General features: G+C 45.8%; 1 protein-coding gene across 4 annotated transcripts in view; it reads left to right on the top strand.

The window, feature by feature from the left end:
* The first annotated feature begins 16,189 nt into the window (after window positions 1-16,189).
* AFTPH (aftiphilin) overlaps window positions 16,190-19,854 on the top strand; it is a 46,818-nt gene continuing 43,153 nt past the window's right edge. For all 4 annotated transcript variants that reach the window (XR_014618311.1, XM_084284656.1, XM_084284654.1 and 1 more), the window contains exon 1: window positions 16,190-16,326. The gene's annotated coding sequence lies outside the window, so the exon portion shown is untranslated. The remainder of the gene's footprint in view (window positions 16,327-19,854) is intronic.

Here is a 19,854-nt window from a genome sequence, read left to right as displayed (position 1 = left end):
CTAAGGAAAACAAAATATTTGAATTTGGAAGTATAACAGCCACATGGAGGCCACCCCAGCTTTGTAAGAGAGATACAAAGAGCTTCGACAGCTAAAACACAGACCCCGAGAGGCGAGGCTGTGAGCAACTCTGTATTATTGAGTGGATACAGAACAGAGCTTCCACATCCATTCCCGGTCCTTCCCACTGCCTTTTCTCAGAGGCCCTCTCCATGAGAAAGAAATATTACCGCAAACCCCAAAGCCAGAGGATGGGCTGTGGCTGCTGGCTGCAGAGCATTATGTGTCCTTTACTGACACCAACCAAGGGATACTCTACTTAGCACCACTCACTGAAGAACTTCAAAGCACTGACAAACCTTACAATTCGTGTTAATTCCTGAATGCTCCTTGCCTCCTTTAGTATTACTGCTCTTAGTCTTTGGGCAGAGAGAGGGAAGCCCAGAGGCATAACAAGAGCTTCTCAGAGATCGCTGCTGTAACTTGGAAGGCACTGATCTGCACACACCTCATGTCACAGTGCTAGGACTTCTGGCTACAACAGGAAAGTTCAGGCTTCCAGGTCCCCCATTCACTCCTCAGGCAGACATTATTTGGGCCAGAATATCTGACAGTAAGGTTGAGTAATGCCACGCACATCCTCTGAGCTAAGATGGACTATTCATAATGCAAAATTCTTACAAAATACAATTTTTTAAATGGCGAAACTTGAATGGCATTACATTATTTTTTGCAGCCTCCACTGCCTCACAGCGCTTTAGCCTGCGGTTTAAATAATGCAGAAGAGAGGCTGCAACATGGAAGATCAGGTTTCTTAGCAGGGAGTTGTTTGCTGCACCTTGCACTCAAAAGATGGTCCCTAGACAAAACACAGCATCGTATCCTGAGCGATGCAAGCAGGTAGATCTCTATCAATTTCAGTGGAAGTACCAAACTGATAATTGATTGACAGCAACTGAGCACCTGCTACAGCATGAACTGGATTAGGGTGCCCATAATAAACCTGTCCTCTTCAAAAGCTGCTCTCAGGAAAACTAACAGGATTCTAATTAGCTCATGCAGGGAAAGCGCATGATCGTTTGAGTGCACTGTACGGCTGAAGCTGTGGTAACACAGGCTGGAAGATGATGCTTTTTAAGTGAAAGAGAAATCAGTGGTAATTACGAGTGTTGTTGGCTTGCTGTATTATCAACTGTATCGATTACCTTCATCCTGTGTGTCACCAGCAGCCAGGGAGCATGGTATGTTATCTCATGCATGCGTTGGAGGGCAGCAGAGATTGGCGTATTTTTAGACGCAGATTCCCACAGAGCAATGGTAGCAATCGGATGATCGTACCTATGCATATTAAAATGCCAGCAGATGAATTACTGGGCAGTGCCAGCAATCCTTGCACTGTCTGAGGCAAGAGGAAAGGGCACGAATGAACAGCTCAGAAGCTCAGCAACTGACAAGGACAGCATGTGGGCCTCTAAGAGTATCCTGGGAGCTGTGTGGCTCACACTGGTCCGTGTGAAAGTGAAGCTGGTCAGAAGAAAAATCACTTTCCACGATGAAGAGATGATGCACTTGCAGGTCCAAGGGTGCATCTCTCCTGCCTTACTTGGTCCCATAAAGCACAAAATCACATTTCTGTCAGGAAAGAGAACTGACAGCCATCTACAGAGAGCCCTCAAGGATTTGGTCATGGGTCTCTGCTGCTGGTGGGTGCTCAGTAAACCTCAGCAAGACTGCAAAAGTGTAAGGCTGTGCAGATGTGGGCACGCAGCTGGTAGGGCTGAGCTGCCTCTAAGCAAAGTCAGCTGGAAGGTAGCCAGGAGCTGCCTGTGCGAAGCAGCTGTGCAACAACATCTGATGGGAACTTATGTGTCTTGTAAAGCATTTATACGTCTCATAAAACAGAAGAGTGCTTCAGACTGTCTGGAAATAATATTAGCCAGGTTAACAGTCCCGTCATCGGTCTGGTTTCGACAGGAGTTGTTCAGGACGGAGGAAGGTCGGAACATTTCCAGCAAAAACCAACCCAAGTGTCTCCATGTAGAGTACAATTTGGGTTCACTTGTAGAAGAAATCACTAACGCACACTTGAAGCACTCAGCAGCCAATACAGGTAAGTGACAGAACGTCCCAAATCTTCTGCTTCTCCATCCCTTTATCTCCCTTTCGTTTTCAGCCACATTGTGACCTGTGCCCGTGGTCAGGCCAGTGGACTGTCGCTGTATTCAACATAAATAAACTGATGATCAGATCACAGACCATCGCAGGAACATCCAGACCATCCAGTGACTGTCACGCACGATAAAGCTGGCAGCCCAAATAGTTCACAGTCTTTGGCTCTGCTAACTGGAATTCGGTTTGGAGGGCAGCACGAGGGCTGCTGCAGCAGAGAGCATTACTTCATTCACGTACAGTTGGTCTGAAAGCTGGTCAGTACTCTTGAATTTTATATGTTTGTTGTTGCAGTAGGACAGCTTGGTGTCAGAGGTTATTAGATGCCTGCTCTTTTTCACGATCCTGTTAAGTTCATGCCTGCTGATATTATGAATTGTGTGCAAAGGAAACTCTCTGTCCACCTTCAACGCACCACTCTTCTGTTTCGTGTGCCCTTTTATCCTTTAATACGTGGGCGAGTAAAGAGAAGACCCTAAGCTATCTTCTCAGTATCATTTAGCTTTCTATACACTTTCATCATGTTTATTATCACCTTCTTCAAGGTACACCGTCCTTTTCAACCTAATGACCAAATACCAGACAGGAAACTTTTCTAATGTTTTAGCACATGGCTTCAACCTACCCGGGAAGAATTAACAGTCACCACAGTCAAAGTAAATTGTAGGTGGTGGCAGATTGCCTAACATCCCGATGTAAATGTGAGATAAAGGCCTACTGCAGGGGGTGTAGCACAACATGAAATTCAGCCGTACAGACTTTGCAGATCAAGTTTTATCTTCATTTCAGAAAAGCCTTTAATTATGCCGCAATGTGTGCTTTCAAGCTTTCCTACACCTGGCCTTCAGGAAACCCCTCAGTTAACTGCAGCCAGTGGCTCCCTCTGTGTCACTCGCTCCCCACGAGGGATTTTAGACACTCGATCTGTACAGCCACGGCACGAAACCAAACGGTACTCCATCTCCTCAGCCTGCTCCCATGCCTCTGGCCAGCCTCCAAATAAATTTTGTTGCTTCCTCTGCGTTTGAGCTGTCTTATTCTACCTGCAGTGCTGGAAGGGAGTAGCCAGATTTGGCTTCTAAGAGCGTACCGCGCCACAAGGAACGCCTTGTTCTAGGGAGGGCACGGCAGGAAGAAATGTCCTTCGTGGCTTTTGGGGTGATGTGAGCCAGGTTTCCAAGGGGAGGCCACGGTTTTCACCGCCAGAGACTGTCACCCGTCTCCTGCACGTAGCAGCTCCGCTTGTCCTCTTCTCAAGCAGCTCCAGAGGGAAATTATGAATATCTGCACAGGTGAACTTCCATATACGGCCACGAAGCCACGGGCTGTGATGGTTGGCGTGCAGATACATATCAGCATGCCAAAACTTCCACAGCAACATGTAACTAGTATACACAAACACAATTACACACGCGTTTATGGGGAGAAGGTGGTAGAGTGACTCAAACATGTGTCAACAGCTTCCCAGGGTGAGGATTTAAGAGAGCTATTTGGTGTAATAAAGACTGATGCTTAATACACAATTTTCCACAAAGGCTGCTTTTTTGCTTAGGCCAGCGGAGTGGCTACATCAGTGGGGAAACGGGAAGCCTTGGCATGGGTGAGTAGTAGCTGAAACTGAGGGGGGGATTCACGCCACCTTCTGCAGCGTCTAATTTCGGCCGCGGTAATTGAGTCTGGTCTCTGTGGGTTCCCTATATAGGCAGTGGAAAGAGAGACGCTCCTCCAGAGGATGATTTATCACGGCTGGTTTTGATGCCCTGAATGGCCTTCCAGAGGCCCTAGCTCCAGTGTCTAAAAAGGGTCCTTGAGGACGTTCACCTTGGACGGAGCAGCCAAATGTAGAGAGATGCCTGATGTCCCCTTCACGCCCGCACACACCTGCGGTGTTTGAAGTTTAGGGAAAAAAGAAGAGCTGGAAACAACCACAGATACGTGACTTCAGACATTTCCTTAAGCACCTGCTAATAGGAAGGAAACTACCACCCTAAGAGAGCAGAAGCACAACAAAGGCTTTCAGTGCTGAAGGCAGAGGGTTATGCATCACTCACACAACAAAGCAGACACTTGCAATTCTGCTTCCACAGGGGTTCACCTGTCCTGCCACGCTTGGTAGGAGCTCTGAATAAGAAGCCCTGGAAGGAGTGGATGTGCACCTGTACCACATCCCTCCTGAGCATCCCACAGGGGATGCAAGCAGCTTCTCCGTGTAGGAGTACGGAACACAATACACTTATCAACTAGGAATGCTAAATAAGGTGAAGAAGGCTCTACAAACATGTGACCCTTATTTATTTTACTAACTTTCCATATTGCTTAGAGCAGAGCTTCCTACTAGCCAGATCCAAAGTAATTATTGGGTGCAGGAGCTCTCAGTGGCTTTCAACCAGACGCTTCCTGGGTTGCCAGAAATAGGCAGCAAAAGGAAACCAGCGTGCCTCCCTTTACACAAAAAGTAAAACCAGATAAAGCAGAATTATATTTGTAAAGAGCAGGTTAATCCTTTTGCTCAGAGTGAACAGGGCAATTTTTTTTTTTTTTTATCCCAGTTGTTTTTGAACGGTTTAGCACCTGCATGCGAAAGAAGACAGAACAGCACCTCCTCAGAAACCGAGCGACTGAACAGCTCTTGGCTGGCGGGCTGCAAACAGCACGAGGAATGCTAATAACGCTGCGGCATTCAGCCTTCATTCACTGGTGGTCTCCTACTCCTAAACGCAGAGAAAAACATGTAGAGATCCAGATTCATCTTTGCTGGTACTTCACGGATGTTACAGGAGCAGACAACTCTGAGCTGAGCTGTGTAGGGTCCCTGGTTTTATACACAGCTTCAATCCTATCCCTGCAAAATGGATGAACGCCAGAGCGGTGTGAATGATCGCTGGCCACACAGATTTATTTACAAGTCAGCCAGGCAGGCGTTTCAGGGTGCTTTACCAAGAGGTATAAATACCAGGTATTCATTACTGAGTGACCGCCTCCCTCTGGGGGAAGGAGACGGAAATAATTTGCTGGGCTCAGCCTCCGCTAGCACCAGTGCTATGATGTGTGCGAACGTGCTCACCCTCCCGTAAGGCTGCAGAGCAGAGGGAACGGGCAGACCGCCTGAAAACAGAAAGGGAACAGGCCCGTCTCTTTGCACAGAGATAACAGCCCTCCAGCTGCTTATTTAGCCTCAGTCAGACTGCATCCCGCTCTGCCAATCTGCCAGCACCCAGGGAAAAAACATGGGCATGAAACCCCTTGCTCAGCAGATGCAGGACACGGGCTTTTCATTTTCTAAGACAATATTATTTTTATATGCAGTCTTAGGCAAACTCAGGAGTCCTGATGTGTTCTTACTCTCTTCAAATGCCTTGTCTACTCTGCCCAGCTAAAGACTGAACAAAGATTTGGGGTAAAAGGCTCTGATGGACTGCAGAAATAGGCAGTGCTACACTCATCTAATTTATTTTGTTAAACCTGACGACTTCAGAGATACAAGACAGCATTTACACAGATTCCTAACTCAGTTAGGAACAGGCTAAACCTTCTGAAGGCAAAGATTTAGGCAACTGTGGTCCTACTCTGACAGACTGACAGCACTATGGACATAGTTTAAAGAAAAAGCAAGCCACAGGAGGTGTCAAAGAAGGACAGAGACGCAGTTTTCTGGGTTTTAATTGCAGTTGGCTCCTGTGGAGTATCCTGTGAAGGGCTTTTACACAGGAGCAGCCCATTAGCTCTAAAAGATCACACACCAAAGCCTCAGAAAACAAAACAAAAAAACATCTTCATGCAGACAAACACTATTAATCACCAAAAAAGTAGGCTTTTTTTGTCCTTTGCAGGATAAGTGTAAATACACGCAGGCAGATGCACACAGCTTTATTCCTGACCTTCAAAATGTTTTAAATGCTAGTGAGTCAGAAGCCTACCTATGTGCAAGAGGTAGCTATGACTAGAGTAGAGCAGTAGAGTTGCCAGTAGAGCAATTTACCCCCTATTCTCCCTTGGGAGTTTCCTCTCTTCTAGCAAGCAGTGCCTTGGTAGAACAGTGGTTCTGTTTTTTTCCATACTTGAGCACCAGCAGTGCAATGGAAAATGCAAACGGCGCCTCTGTGCACTGGAGAAGGGCACGTGGTGGTCGTGGTGAGGTTTGCTTTCCAGGATGTGAAATGGTTGAACTCAACGCCGAGGTATTAGATCAGCCAGAAGGAATGAGAGGAATAAAATGGGCACTCAAAAACTCACACAAATGCTGCGTATTTTCCATATGCCAGCACTGCTACAACTGCAGAGATCGTTTCCTCTCCTCCACGGGACTCACATTCACCACCAATACTCACTCTAACGAAATTATGGCTCCTAAAGGAAACTTGGAGGCTGATGTGGAGCCTGATCTAGGGCAGCACCAGGCTGGGGTCCTACACAGCTCTGACCTACAGCCACCTGCCCCCTCGCATCAGTTCTGTGCAGGAAAAGAAAAGGTCTTTTCAGCTCGGGATGTAACGGTCCAGCCTATCCCTGGAAAACCCAGGCCTGACACTTTTCACACGTGAAGCTTCCCCACAGGCAGAATGAGTCTCGAGAAACTCTAGAGATAAGTTTATAGTGCTGTGATGGCTCCTCGTACACAATCAGGAGAGAAAAACGCACCGCAGACACTGCGCTGGGCCCTGGGGCACGCTGGTAGCTGTGCAATGCTACCACAACGCACATTAAGAAACAGAGCAATAAGGTAATAATTGTGAAGGGAGAAGAGCCCTATCTGATCCACTCCTAACCGAATTAAAGGCACTACAGCAGCTTGCACATAACAGAATCTGACTCAGAAGAAACTGGCCCAGCTCTGTAAAAGCAAACCAGCCCTAAGGCAAACGTGAGCACAGCGATTCTTTGTCGTGCTGTGCAGAGGGTGAGCGCCCTGAGCCGGCTAGGTAGCACAAAGCTGTAGCTCTGTCTGTCCTCATCTCTCTGTCAGACTGAGAAAAGGGGGCTCTCCGGAGGGGTGGCCTAGCTAGTAGCTGTGTAGAAACAGTCACCAAGCCCAGAGCTGTGTAAGTAACACGGGGCTCTGAATTCTCAGCCCGTAGGGGAATTTAAGCGTCTTGATGGAGCTATGGAGTGGAAAAACCTTCCCAGTGTAACCTGCTGTCCAACTGCATCTGGAGACATTTACACGCAGAGAAGTCATGTGCTAAAATGCCTACGTTAATTGGGAACGAAAGCTGGTTCACATCCCACCAGCTCTTTGAACAGGCAGAACGAGCATCTGACTAGCAGGAGAACTCCGCTGTGCTCCCGAAACTCCCTCCAGCTCTCCCACGTGACGGTACACACAGGAGCCTCTGCTCCTCAAAGAAGCTGGGCTATTGCCAACAGGTTTTCCATCAGGAATTCGCTGCTGCTCAGAGAAGCGTGAATCATCTCATAGGATGAAATGTTTGCTAAGTGAGATGGGCTGCTAGCAGACACTGGTTTGATTTTTGGAGATAGCTGCATCGCTAGCAAGGGTCCTGCGTCCTGGCTCCTCCACAGAGAAGGATTTGTTGGAAATTCCACCCAATATGGAGTAAACAGTGAGTAACTGAGATATGCTCTCTGCCCGGGGGATTTCTTGCCGGAGGAGACAAGCCCCTTTGCAGCAAAATATGGATAAATATGGATAAAATATGGATTTTAGCCAAATCTGGATATAATTATATCTGCGCTGCTCATATAACATTCCACAACTGGACAATTGGACCAGTGCCATTGGCGTGCAAACTGATTGTGAGTCGCCATCAGTCTCTCTTAAATCCCCCAAACCGCTGACTTGCATCTGACAGAGCAGACAGCAAACACTGTGGCCTAGATTATAAACAATTCCATACATGCAGAGAAATTGAGACAAGTTTGCCTCTTTGAAACATCTCACAGTCAGCTCCTGTTGGGAAGACATTTCCTGGCTGGTTTGGTGCTGTTTGGAGCTGTTTCCAACTCAGTAGCACTGTGTGTGCAGAGCAGAGGCAGGAGAATTCAACGCCTAGGTTGGATCTGTCGGGTCCCAGTTTGGCCAGATGAAGGTACAGAGCCCAGTGTGGTGCTCTGAAAATAGCCCTCCCTCAGCTATAATGGGAATCTAGACTCCTTCCAACAAGGAAGACCATATAAATTGATAGTCTCATGGTATTGTTAAACTTTTTTTTCACTTCAGTGCTTAAAAAATGAAAACCATGAGCCAAATTCACCACTAACGCACACCCTTGACCAGTAAGGTTAGAGAAGGGGTGGCTGCAGCTCCTTGCTCTAAATGCACACGTATTTCCTCTGCAATAACACAGGCTGTGTAGCAGTCTGCGTTTTGACTGGCCCTGGCAAGGGCTCCTGCAGAGCACATCAGTGACACCATTTAAGCCTGCTGGGATTGTATTTGTTTACTAGACTCAAGGAGCTGGCTCAGGGACAGCACCCTTTTCCCAGCACAGAAACACAGTTAAACACGACTTAAAGAGAGCGTCCCTACTTTGAGCCTGGTGCACTTACACAGATTGCTCAGGCACCTGGATCTACCTATTTTCATCTGCCCTAGCTCTCCTTGCAGCACACTGGTCCAGCCACTTTCAAGAGTCCTTCATGTGATCCTGCATATTGGAGACTGGGGGGGGGTTGATTTCTCATCTCCCTACTGCTTTTGTGCTTGCTATTGATGCCCTGCTGTCCCCCTCACCCCCCAGCTCTCCGCACTCCCCTCTGTCTGCTCCTTCCCACATTCTGCCACCACCATTCAGCCTGTTTGTGCCCTGCATAAACATCTGGGGTTCAGTTTTGCTTCTTTCTGCTTGTGAGGCAATGGCCGGGGACCACACGGAGGCCAACACATCCCTGTGGTGAACCTTGCTCTGCAATTTAAGGAGCTGCTTGACCCCAGCTGCCAAAGGCTACTTGTTCTGGAACAAGGCGTGTAGCTGAAAGGAACACTGGTCACTTCCACACCTTGACATGTTAGTTTAAAGCACCAGCAAAGGTGGCTTTCTGAAAACATGTGAGATTCTGCATCAGAGTGTGCACATGCTGGGGTCTCAGCCTCAGAGCCCGGGTCTCACTACAACTGCTGGTGCGGCCTTCATGGTGCTCTGCTTTCCAAACTCTAGTGCAACTGGGACACACAGTCTTTGTTAGCACTCAAAACTAGTTCGGCTGTTTGGAACATGGTACATTCTGTTTACATTTTGTCTTGCCGTTCATAATTTACCTAAGACAACAACTCTGTCAAGCAACTTATAACCAGATTTGGCAAATTTCTCATAGAAGAGCATATTTCTCATATAAGAGCCTTCCAAAAAACAATCCTGTTCTTCTGAGATCTACCCCTGAGTTATGCCTACCTCCCAGACGCTTTGGGTCTCAATGAACAGAGATCAGAAAATCAAACCCACTGCAGAAAAACACGGTGGAGGATGAAAATAACATGAGACGAGGCATCAGCCTTGAGCTTGAAAGATAATATTGAAAAATCTTGTATTTTTTCAATATGAAAAAATAGTCACGCTCACAAGCTTTGCTCTGCCACAGAGAGCTAGAAATCTTGCTTTCCTGCTGACAGCTGATGTACTCACACAACACGTCTTCTAGGAGATGGAAGCATTGTCAGACCTGGGAGGAAACAAAGTGTGTTTTCTATACATCACTTTGGCTGTCCATAGCTTGCTGGGTTGCTACCTGTGTCAGCTGTTTTCTCCTCTCAGCTTGCCTGAGTAACACAGTTAAATTGTGGCTGAAGTCAGACTGCTCTCAGCCCACACTTGCCTTAAAATTGATGTGCCCTTCACACGCAAGGAAGAGCCAGCATCACTAACAGCTCGCTAGTTTTTGCCAGATACTTGGGTTTGTCTATTGCCTTCTCAAAAACCTTGCCTTTGTTGAAGTGTATACACTAAAACACATTTTGCACATGCTGCTGATGAGTTACGTACTTAAGTATGTAGAGGCCAGGTATATGGGTAGTATTACCTCACTGATGTCACTCACTTCTGCCACTTTGAGGATGTGGTCTAAGCCATGGCAGGAAAAACGAGGCTGTTTTGACATTCATGAGCTGGTTAATCCACTAGGTAGCCTTCACATGCCAAGAATGTAAGCCTGCATGTTCATTAGAGGCTCCAAACACAGTTGAGATTCGGAATGGAGTTCCTTGGAAGAAAACAAAAACAACCCCCACCCCCAAACACATGGTACTGAGTGTCAGCAATCCTACTCCTGCCCAAATAAGCCCGAGCCAAAAACCAAAGAACCATTTGGATGTAGGAAATTTCTAAGGCCCACCTAAAATAATTGTCATTTCATCTTTTTTTTTTCCTGGAACTACATAGCTTTATTTGTAGTTCATGTATTTAGATTGTTTAAAGACAACTTTGGGATTTTTAATGGCTTGCAAGTCACAAGAAAGTGGGCTGCTGATGTAGTAATGCCTTGTATTTTTTGTAACTGTGACTCCAGTAAAGATAGCTAGGGAGATTTGTATGAAATAGTAACAAACTTGCACTCCAAACGGAGGCTTTATATGCTGCATATAAAGCATATAAATTAATGTTAATGTTATGCAACTAGAATAGATGGAGGCCGTCCCTTGAAGAACTGGAAAACTTCTGTGGGATACCCATAACAAGAAAAACCATTGCCTGGTGATTTCCCTTGCCCAAAGGTCAATGCTAATGGAATTAGTGGTGATACAGAAGATGTGAGCAGCTGAGATGTTCAGAAGTGTATCTCTGTACCTCTGAATAGCTTTGAGAGGCACTACAGCCCTGGGAAACACAGATCACTACGCAGAAGTGGCCATAACAGCTAACACCAACCATGGGGAGGCCAGGCTCAGCAATTTCCTTTCACTGTCAGCAGAATAAAGATGACACGGAGCAGGAATTAAGACACTCTCTGAACAGCGGGGAACATGGAGCCTCAGGATGCTTGCTGCACAGCCAGCTCACAGACACCGATGGGGTAAAGCTGCTGGTCTCTTCTCAAGGGGGTCCCCATTGTGGCTGGAGGATGCCCAGGGACCAAGAGGCACTCCTGGCTCCCTGATCTCTAACTCCGACAAGAGCCCGGCAGTCTGCATTGATTCGGGACAGAGCTCAGGGCACTAATCACTGCATAAAGAAAAAAACAATGACTGCTTCAGGTCTTTTAGCATCTTCTGATGCTCAAAGACTCATCAGCAGTACAGTTCAGTAGCAGGCCACTTAGCTTATCCTCTTCTCACACAAAGCTTTGTTTAACTTAGGTAACGGTAACTGCACGATTTTTCTTTCAATAACTTGCCTATTTAGAAAGCAGAGGAAAGGGCGTATTATCCATTCAGCCAGCTTTGATAATGCCCACCTTTTGAAACCACAGCCACAAACAATTTTCATGTAAAGCTTTTGAGGCTGATTGGTGAATTCAGTCAGACAAGCTCTTTCTGCCTGACAGTGCAGTAGCAGGGGTTATTTCAGCTATAATGGTCTAAGATAAATGCAGTTTTCCTAAATTAAAAGCATTTCACAGAACTGTGCCAATTCAGTTGCATGTCAGGATGGGAAAAAATCAAAACATTCTGTGTAGATAAAATGCAAGAGCTTGACTTCCTGTTTTCAATTTGCTTGATTTTCTACTTTTATATTTCATTTTCATGGAAAAAAATTTAAATTAGTTAGCATTGCATTGACAATAGCACAAATGAAGGGCTCTGGCATTAGTGAAATGAAATGATCTGGTAGGCCCAAAGAACATTTTAAACTCATTCTATGGATAATTTCAGATCTTCAACTGTCTGATTCAATTTTGAATTAAAAAAATAAAATCAAGCACCACAATTTCTCAGGAAACAGAATGTCTAGCTTCTGATCTGCAGCACTGCCAGACTCAGCAGAGAGGAAAGCAAACTGCCTGAAGTATAAAAACTTATCTAGCTTTTGATTAGAGTAAGTTTATTCCGTACACAAAGCTTGCACTGCCAGAAGACACATTGTACCATACATATTTTGCAAATAAAAAAGTAACAATAAGTTTTGTTGTTGTTTATTTGTTTTAAAAGAAAAACCACACTGTTAGCAATCCAAGGTGTTTCAGAAGCTATTCTGCATTATACCATGCAGTAGTGGTGTAGCTTATAGTATAACCAAAAGCTCCAATTAGGAACCATATTGTAAACTCCAAAATGAGAAAAAAATGTTTTCCCTATAGATACTCCACTTTCTTGAGAATTACGAATAACTGAGTTTGTGAAGGACACGGATGCAGATCATAACAAGTGCTTCCTGTCATCCCCAATTCCTAAACCAGGAGGAGCGAGCCTACAGACCTTGTGGGTTTTTGAGACAGCCTTTCTGAATCATCTTGACACACCATGCCATCTTTTTCCACCTAAGACTTCTAAGAAGGCTGCGCCCTCTCCTGACAGTTTAGGACTTAGCAGTAGTGACTCATAAAGCTGGTTTGCTGTGGCTAACCAGTTTGGACCTTAGAGTTATCAAGACCAGTCCCACTTCAACTAAAACCTTTACTGCACTATGTAAAAGGGGCTTCGCACTGAGATGGATATCTCAAGATTACAGCGTTTTTTCATCATGCTGTCAGAATAGGAATAACATGGAAGTATAAGACAAAAAAAAGGAAACAAGTTCAAAATGTTTAAAGATTTTTAGAACACTACTCTAAAACAGTCTTCAAATAACACAGTGTCTGTAATCCATGCAATTCCGCGAAGGAAACTTTCATGTGTTGAAAATATAACCTTGAAATTAGTGTTGTAACTCGTGGATTCCACTTCATAGAACAAATACATAACACGGCTAATGCTATTATAAAGAGTCAGTCTGCCTTCGTAAGCAAACGTAATCCCCTTCAACCGGCAAAGCTTACACAGGAATGACTTAAAAAAAAAAATCCCACACATCTTGTCAATCATTCATGCTATGCCTAAGTGAAGATCACCTTCACTTTTTCATGTAGCACACTTACCTCTCATCTGATCCTGCATTAAAGTTAAATGAATTTTACAGACTCACAACTGCATACTGATTAAAGCTTCTGATCCTAGAAACTACTGAACACCACCAAGAAAAGGAAATTTCCCTCTGGTCAAACTGGCAGGGACCATTTGGAAGGATTTTCTGCCTTTCTTTGTAACTTAGGATATGACTCACTTCCTCAAACCATCCGGGAATTTTACTTAACCATTTTCCTTCTATTCTAGGACCTAATTACTGACGCTGCCGATCTTTCTGGCTCTCTTCCTGTGGTACATGGTTGGGCTTGTGGCTTTTCCACACAAGAGCTTTGCATTTGTTTTAGGGTGCAGGGGCTCAGGTTGCTGCCTGGGTTGTTTAGAAGGCAGAGTGTTTATCCAATATGTTCATTCACATCATTGATGCCTCAGTTGTAGAAGATAATAATCAAATTAGCTCCTCTAATTATGTTATTTACAATATTGCCATAGGGGTGGGTAACACACACAGCCAATGACCATTATATAAACATGGCTGGTACAGGAAAAGATGCTCCATGGACTAACAGCACACTCTGAGGTATATTTCGGGGCTTTAGAACTTAATGGCTGTTGCCAGATATGGGAAGAAATTACCTAATTTGTCTGGTGCTTTACAACTAAGTATTTCACTTCTTCGACAGATTTTTCTCTTCACCCATACAATTGTAAACCACGTTTTACACTGGGTGAAGGTCAAAGTTCTTTGATAGCTAAATTTCCTACCTTCCAGTCCCCTCATTGCTTCTCCTCCTGTCCTGCCAGGTCAGCGCAAGCTTTACACTGCATTTCTCACACTAAGCTGGAAAAAAAGAAAACAGCCACCAGGTGGCGAAATGTAACACTCACCCAGCCTCATTAATAGTCGCTTATGATTATCTTAAGCTATTGTAACAGGACTCCTAATGTAATTGAAATATTGTATTAACAATATAATTTTCCCATGCTTCCCAGAGGCCTTATATGTCTTATTAAATTAGTAGATTAATTATAATTACTCTTAAAAAGCATTTGAGGCATTTTTATTCACAAACCCATCTCAAACATGAAGAGTCATATGTACAACCCTGTTTTAAGCCTTCCTCAGAAAAATTACTGTGTCTAAATATATGCTTAAGCCTCCATAGGAACAAAGTTTTATTATTACACTTTGATTGCTATTTTATTATTGTAATTTGTCAGCATGTTGTAACCACTGTAGTGTTCAGTTTGCTACTGTCAAGGGATGTATATCAGGCTTCGCACATTATTTAAAACCTCGTTCTGCATTTTAAAATACTTGGTGTTTGCAGTTTTGACAATACTTACCAATACAGTGTAAACAGGCATTAGGAAGGGAAAAAAAGCATTTAAAAAACAGAAGTATGCATGTGGTATTTCTCATGATTTTTATTAGTGGTTTTGCTGTTAACATTCTTTCATCTATGAGGTCAAATCTGCTTGTGCTCCTTGGGGAAAAGGGCACATAAAATATAACCACCACAGTATCTCCCTGTGTGATTTCTTGACAGTCTTTCTACCCCTTTTGACTGAATTTGCACAGTAAACAAGTGAACTAAACCATAAAAATACAACCTTGAGAAACCCAGTTCAACTAAGGAAGATTTGACCAGAGTTGCACTTGAAACTAGCCTATGCACAGACCTTCTTTATGAAATGGAGACACTTATGAATCTCATTTCCCAGAAACAAATTTGTACCAAGCTACTCTTTGAAGGAGGCAACTCTGGCAGCCCCCAGTGCTTAGGAACTGAGGTTTCAGCTTGACGCAGGCAGGCCCTCAGGGACTCCACGAGGATTAAGTGGTTTGTAAGCTCTGAAGTTCAAGAAGTTTGCCCCCTGGTCACGCAGAGACATAAAAGGTGGAACAGCGATCCTGCTGTCTGTTCCAGAGGTGGATTTGGAAACAGGATTGTGGGATCATATACATGGGATCAGACTACTTCCCCCTAAACTTCAAAGGGGCAAAATTTTGCAATCAACAATTTCCTATGCAGGAATGTTATCCTAACCCTCAAGAATTAGAAATGAAGCCACCTCACAACACAGGCAAAACCAAAATCTCTTCAAGAGGTTTTGAGAAGAGATGCTCTGAGCCCTCACCGAGTCCTCACACCAGGGGCACCCATCCTCTGCAGCGCTGCTCCCACTGCGAAGCACTGTCCTCTCTTAGCTCTCCTCCTGCCACTTTCCTCGCTGAAACACTCCGACAGATTCTCCCCGATTCCTCAGCTCTATTTTGGGGGTTCTTTTTTTTTATGTTCCCACCGGTTTGCCGAACCTCTCCGCGGAGAAACTCCCTCACGGCCCCGAGCCCCCTCACCGCGGCAGCCGTGAGGGCAGGGCACGGCTCCTGACAGGATTCCCGGCTCCGCACCCGAGCAGCCTCCGTCAGGCTCCACCTTGCGCAGCCACAGGGCACCTCTTAAAAAAAAAAAAAAAAAAAAGACTTAAATCCCTCACGTTCACTAGGTGAGAGCACGGAAAGCACCGCAACACGGGGCTCGCAGCTGCAGACCCCAGCCCGCTCCCTGAGGCACCAGAGGGGCTGTGCGGACTGGGGGAGACCCGAGGGGTCGTGGAAGTTGCCCGACCGACTCGGGGTGCCGTTATGCGGAAATAACAGCCGCCAGGAGAAAAGAATGAAAAAAAAAAAAAAAAAAAAAAAGGAAAAAAAAAAAACGCTGCCCTCACTCAACATGTCGGCCACGGCTTCACCTCCCTGCCAGCCGCGCCCCCGCCTCACCCCTCGTCCAAGATGGCCGCCCTGCCGCGGTAGGGGAGGCTTGCCAGCACTTAAGATGGCGGCCGCGCAGCAGCGCCGCCGTTTCCCTTAGCGGAGCAGCCGCCGCCACCGCAGCATCGCTCGCCCGCTCGTTTATTTATCCGCCTCGCCCGCCCCGGCGCTGCCCGCCTCTCCGGCCGCCGCTGGGAGCGACGGGGGCGGCGGCTGTGCGGGGCCAAGTGGGCGGCGGCAGCGGGGCAGGAGGCGGTGGCCGCCGGGAGGGGGCCGGGCTGCCGCGACGCGGTTCCTGTCGCCGTGACATGGGTTCCCCCTCGATGGCGGCTGCCGCGGGAGGCCTCAGATAACCGGCCGCGTCCCCTCTCCCCTTACCCCACCGCAGCCATGCCCGCCCGGGCCCCGCCGCCCCCCGCGCAGCCCTCAGGTAAGAGGCGGCGCCGCCGCCGCAGCCGCGATCCCCTCGCCCCGGCGGGTCGCCCAGTTTGGGGGGCGGCCGGTTTCCTCCGGGCCTCGGCCGGGGAAGGGCACCCCATACCCCGCGGCAGCGAGCGGGGGATCCCCGGGGCTTGTCCTGCCTCGCCCGGGCCCTGCGAGGGGATCTCCTCTCCGCCCTTCCTCCCTCCTTCCCTCCTTCCCTCCCTCCCTGCCTCCAGCCGCGCCCGGCGGAGGCTGAGGTGAAAATCCCCGCAGCGGCCAGGGGTCGGACCTCAGCCCTCGGCTTTGTCCCTTGGAGAGCCCCCCGGGGACGTGGGGACAGCCGGGCCCCAAGGGCCGGGCACGATCGTGAGGTGGCGGCTGAGGGCCGAGGGCTGGGGCCGCCCTGGGAGAGGGGGGCTCGGGGCGTGTGGTGCGGAGCCAGCGCTGGGGCTGGCCCCGGGGCTGGGTTTCTGCTGCTCTGCCTCGCCTCAGAGGGGCAGGAGCTGCGTTCAGGCGAAGATGACACTCCAAAAAAAAAGTTATGTGGTGGGTCGGGTGTTTTTCCTCAACATAACACCGTTCTGAAAATCAGCAGAAATGTTAAAGCGCGTATTAAGTGCTGAAAGGCATACTGAGTACTGATGCTTCAGTTTGTTGTTGTACGTGGCGACCCAACAAACCAAAATATTCTTCTTAGAGAAGAACAGTTTCTTAAATGAAGGGTTAAGCCCTAGCATTCCTTCAGAGTGTCACTGAGTTGGTGTCTTGGTGGTGGCAGCCCCTTTCATCCAGCTTCAGCGCCCTGCACAGAAATCGAAACTTTAGGAAGTTTGCTGCTCCATTTGAAGTAAACATCTGCTCGTAAATGAACTGAGGTACCACAAAAAACTTCATTAACAGGAGCTGTACCGCCTTGGTCACATAAGTTTTGTTCTCATATGCGTTTTACAGCATGATGTGCTGCGTTAGAGCTGATTTCTTCAGCTGCTGAGTTCATGGCAAAGTGAGTTTGATGGAAGTTGGTTTTTTAACTGGGCTGGTCCTTAGAGGTTGAACGTAATTAAAAGTATTTCCTTCTTGTTTTATTCTCTGGACGTATGAACTAGACTCGGAAAACCAATTAGCCTACTTTAAGCCTAAAAACATTAGGTTGTATTGTCAGCGCAGACAGAAGTCTGTAGGCACGCTCATAATGCAGTTGGAGATGTATCTGGAGGAATAGCGTGTTAATTGGGAGAGCCAGGGGAAGAGCTGAAGTACCCATGACTGATAAGTTTATTTTATTTTATTTTTTCAGGAAATCTCTCTATCACGTAGGTGAAAATTAATAGCATAAACTTGAGGGTATGAGAATTGAAACTTAAATACGAATTAGCTGCATAGGAAAGAGGAAAGAAAACGTAATATGTTGTGGTGTTTCTTTTCCACATGATGTTTTGAATAAAATACATGTTGTGTGACCTTCTAAGGTCATGTGAAAGCATGACCTCTTCTTTTGACTTCCTTAATTTGTTTATAAGTAAACAATTGAAGGATCTCAGCCTGAATATAGCAATTTGTGCTATCCGGTTCTTCTGTGTTTTTTTTTGCCATGATCATGGTTTCATTTAGCACAGGATTTCATAGATCTCTAAAAATTTAGACTTATTTGCAGTCAATTGTATTTCTTACGTATTTATTTTGATTGAGGCAGCACGTGATTTCATGTTTGTAAGTAACCATCAAGAAATGCTTTACTAACTTAAGTTAATGTCAGCATTTTAACACCCTAGTTGCATGAAAAACCCCTGAAACTCTTAAGCACTTTCAGAAGACTTGTCTTTCACAGTGGAAATAATAAACCAGCTTAGACAGACTTCAGCCAACTCTTTGCCCTTGCCTCTTGAAATATTCATAGAGCTCTCCGTGCAGAAATGTACTGGTATCAGTTGGAAAACCAGTGGTAAAGAAACCTGTGCTAGATCTGGTTGTTTGCACGATACTCAGCAGCATAATCATCTTTCAGATACTCATTATCTTTTTCTACAGACTGTTCATTCCTTTCTGTGCTATTGTAGTGTCTGACAACTTAAACTATGTCTTTGTGAATGTTTTACTGCAATGACATGCTAACCTTTTCATGGGGATTCAAAATACTCATTTATGATTTTTCTGGATAGTCCTCTTTGGAAAAGTGCCTCTCTCAGATCCTACTCGTCGGTAGGTTTCACAGATTTTTACTTCAAGCTGCTCCTATGTACACACACACACACAAAAGTCTTGAAATGTGCCGTGTTTGAAAACTGACAGTCTCATTTCCAGCAGACTTTGTTCTGTGCTAATGTCTGTAGCAATTAAAGTTTTGGATTGACACTGCAAGGAATGTTTCTGTATGGGCACCAATTGCAAGGTGAGTTAATGAGTCTCTTTCTGTAAGGGAAGTAATTTGTGTTCGTGTTCTTTTTCTTTAAAAAATCCAAGAGTCATTTGGAAGAACCACAAGGAAGGGAAATCTTCACCTACCTTTAGTATGTTTGAAAGTAGGTACTGGGGAAAGGAAACATGAAACCTCAGGGTCATATGTCTGTTGAAAGATGATGCAAAATAGATCCTATTCTTTGCAGTATTAGGTGTCCCTCGTTTATTGTGAATGTTTCTTAATATTCTTAGTACGGCAATGTCTGTGGGTGGGATAAATGCTGAATAATGTCAGTGAGTTCTTGATAAGTGTGTTTAACTTCCTTCGGTCAGGTACATTTTTGCTTTGTTTTTCTCACCTACTCCTTTGCACATTGAAGAAAATACTAGTTCACTTAAAAGCAAGCGAGAGTTTGCAGTAATGGAGGGAAAAACTACAGTTGTTTTGCTTGTGCTAGCATATTTCCTGTGGCGAGCTCTGTGAGACCCTTTCCTTTAAGAATGCACCTCGAGGCAGTTGTAGTCTGCTCTTTACTTTAGTGTACGTGAGCTTTGAGTGCACTGGAGAACATATTGCTCTGTAAATAAACCTCTAAGAAGAGCTGACCTTAGGTAATTTAGTTCTAATACTTTCTAATCCAGCACCTTTTCATCTTAATTTAGAACAGGTTCCCAAATAACATGTTTCAGGGTAACACCCCCAAATGCATTTTCTCGCAGAGTTGAACGCTGCTGTAAAATGAATTGAAGAAATGTTAGGAATGAAAGCATCCTGGTTATGCATTCCTTACGCAATCTCTCGCTTCATGCATTGTTTGGATGTGTGCAGTAGGTTACGCACAAATGCAGTGTTCCCACAGAGCCAGATCTTAAACCTGGTTGACTTTCCCAGCCAAGCGTGTTTGCCTACATGAGTTTAAAACCGTGCTTGTTCTTATAACATCTTCCCCAATGTCTGTGCACAGATTTAGGTATGCTGTCTTTTTCTGCAGCTGTTGAAGCCAGTCAGTTGATTTGCAGTGAAAACATTAGGTTTGTTTTGCTCGTAGCAATTCTGTAAAAATAACCGGGTCTTTTTGTTTTGGGGAAGTGATGCTATTCTCGGTTAAGAGGAGAGTCATGAACAAACACAACGTTC

The sequence above is a fragment of the Netta rufina genome (assembly GCF_964035555.1).
Source record: "Netta rufina genome assembly, chromosome: 3".
Classification (NCBI taxonomy): domain Eukaryota; kingdom Metazoa; phylum Chordata; class Aves; order Anseriformes; family Anatidae; genus Netta; species Netta rufina.
Note: the sequence above shows the minus strand (reverse complement) of the source record. Positions and strands in the feature narration are given on the sequence as shown.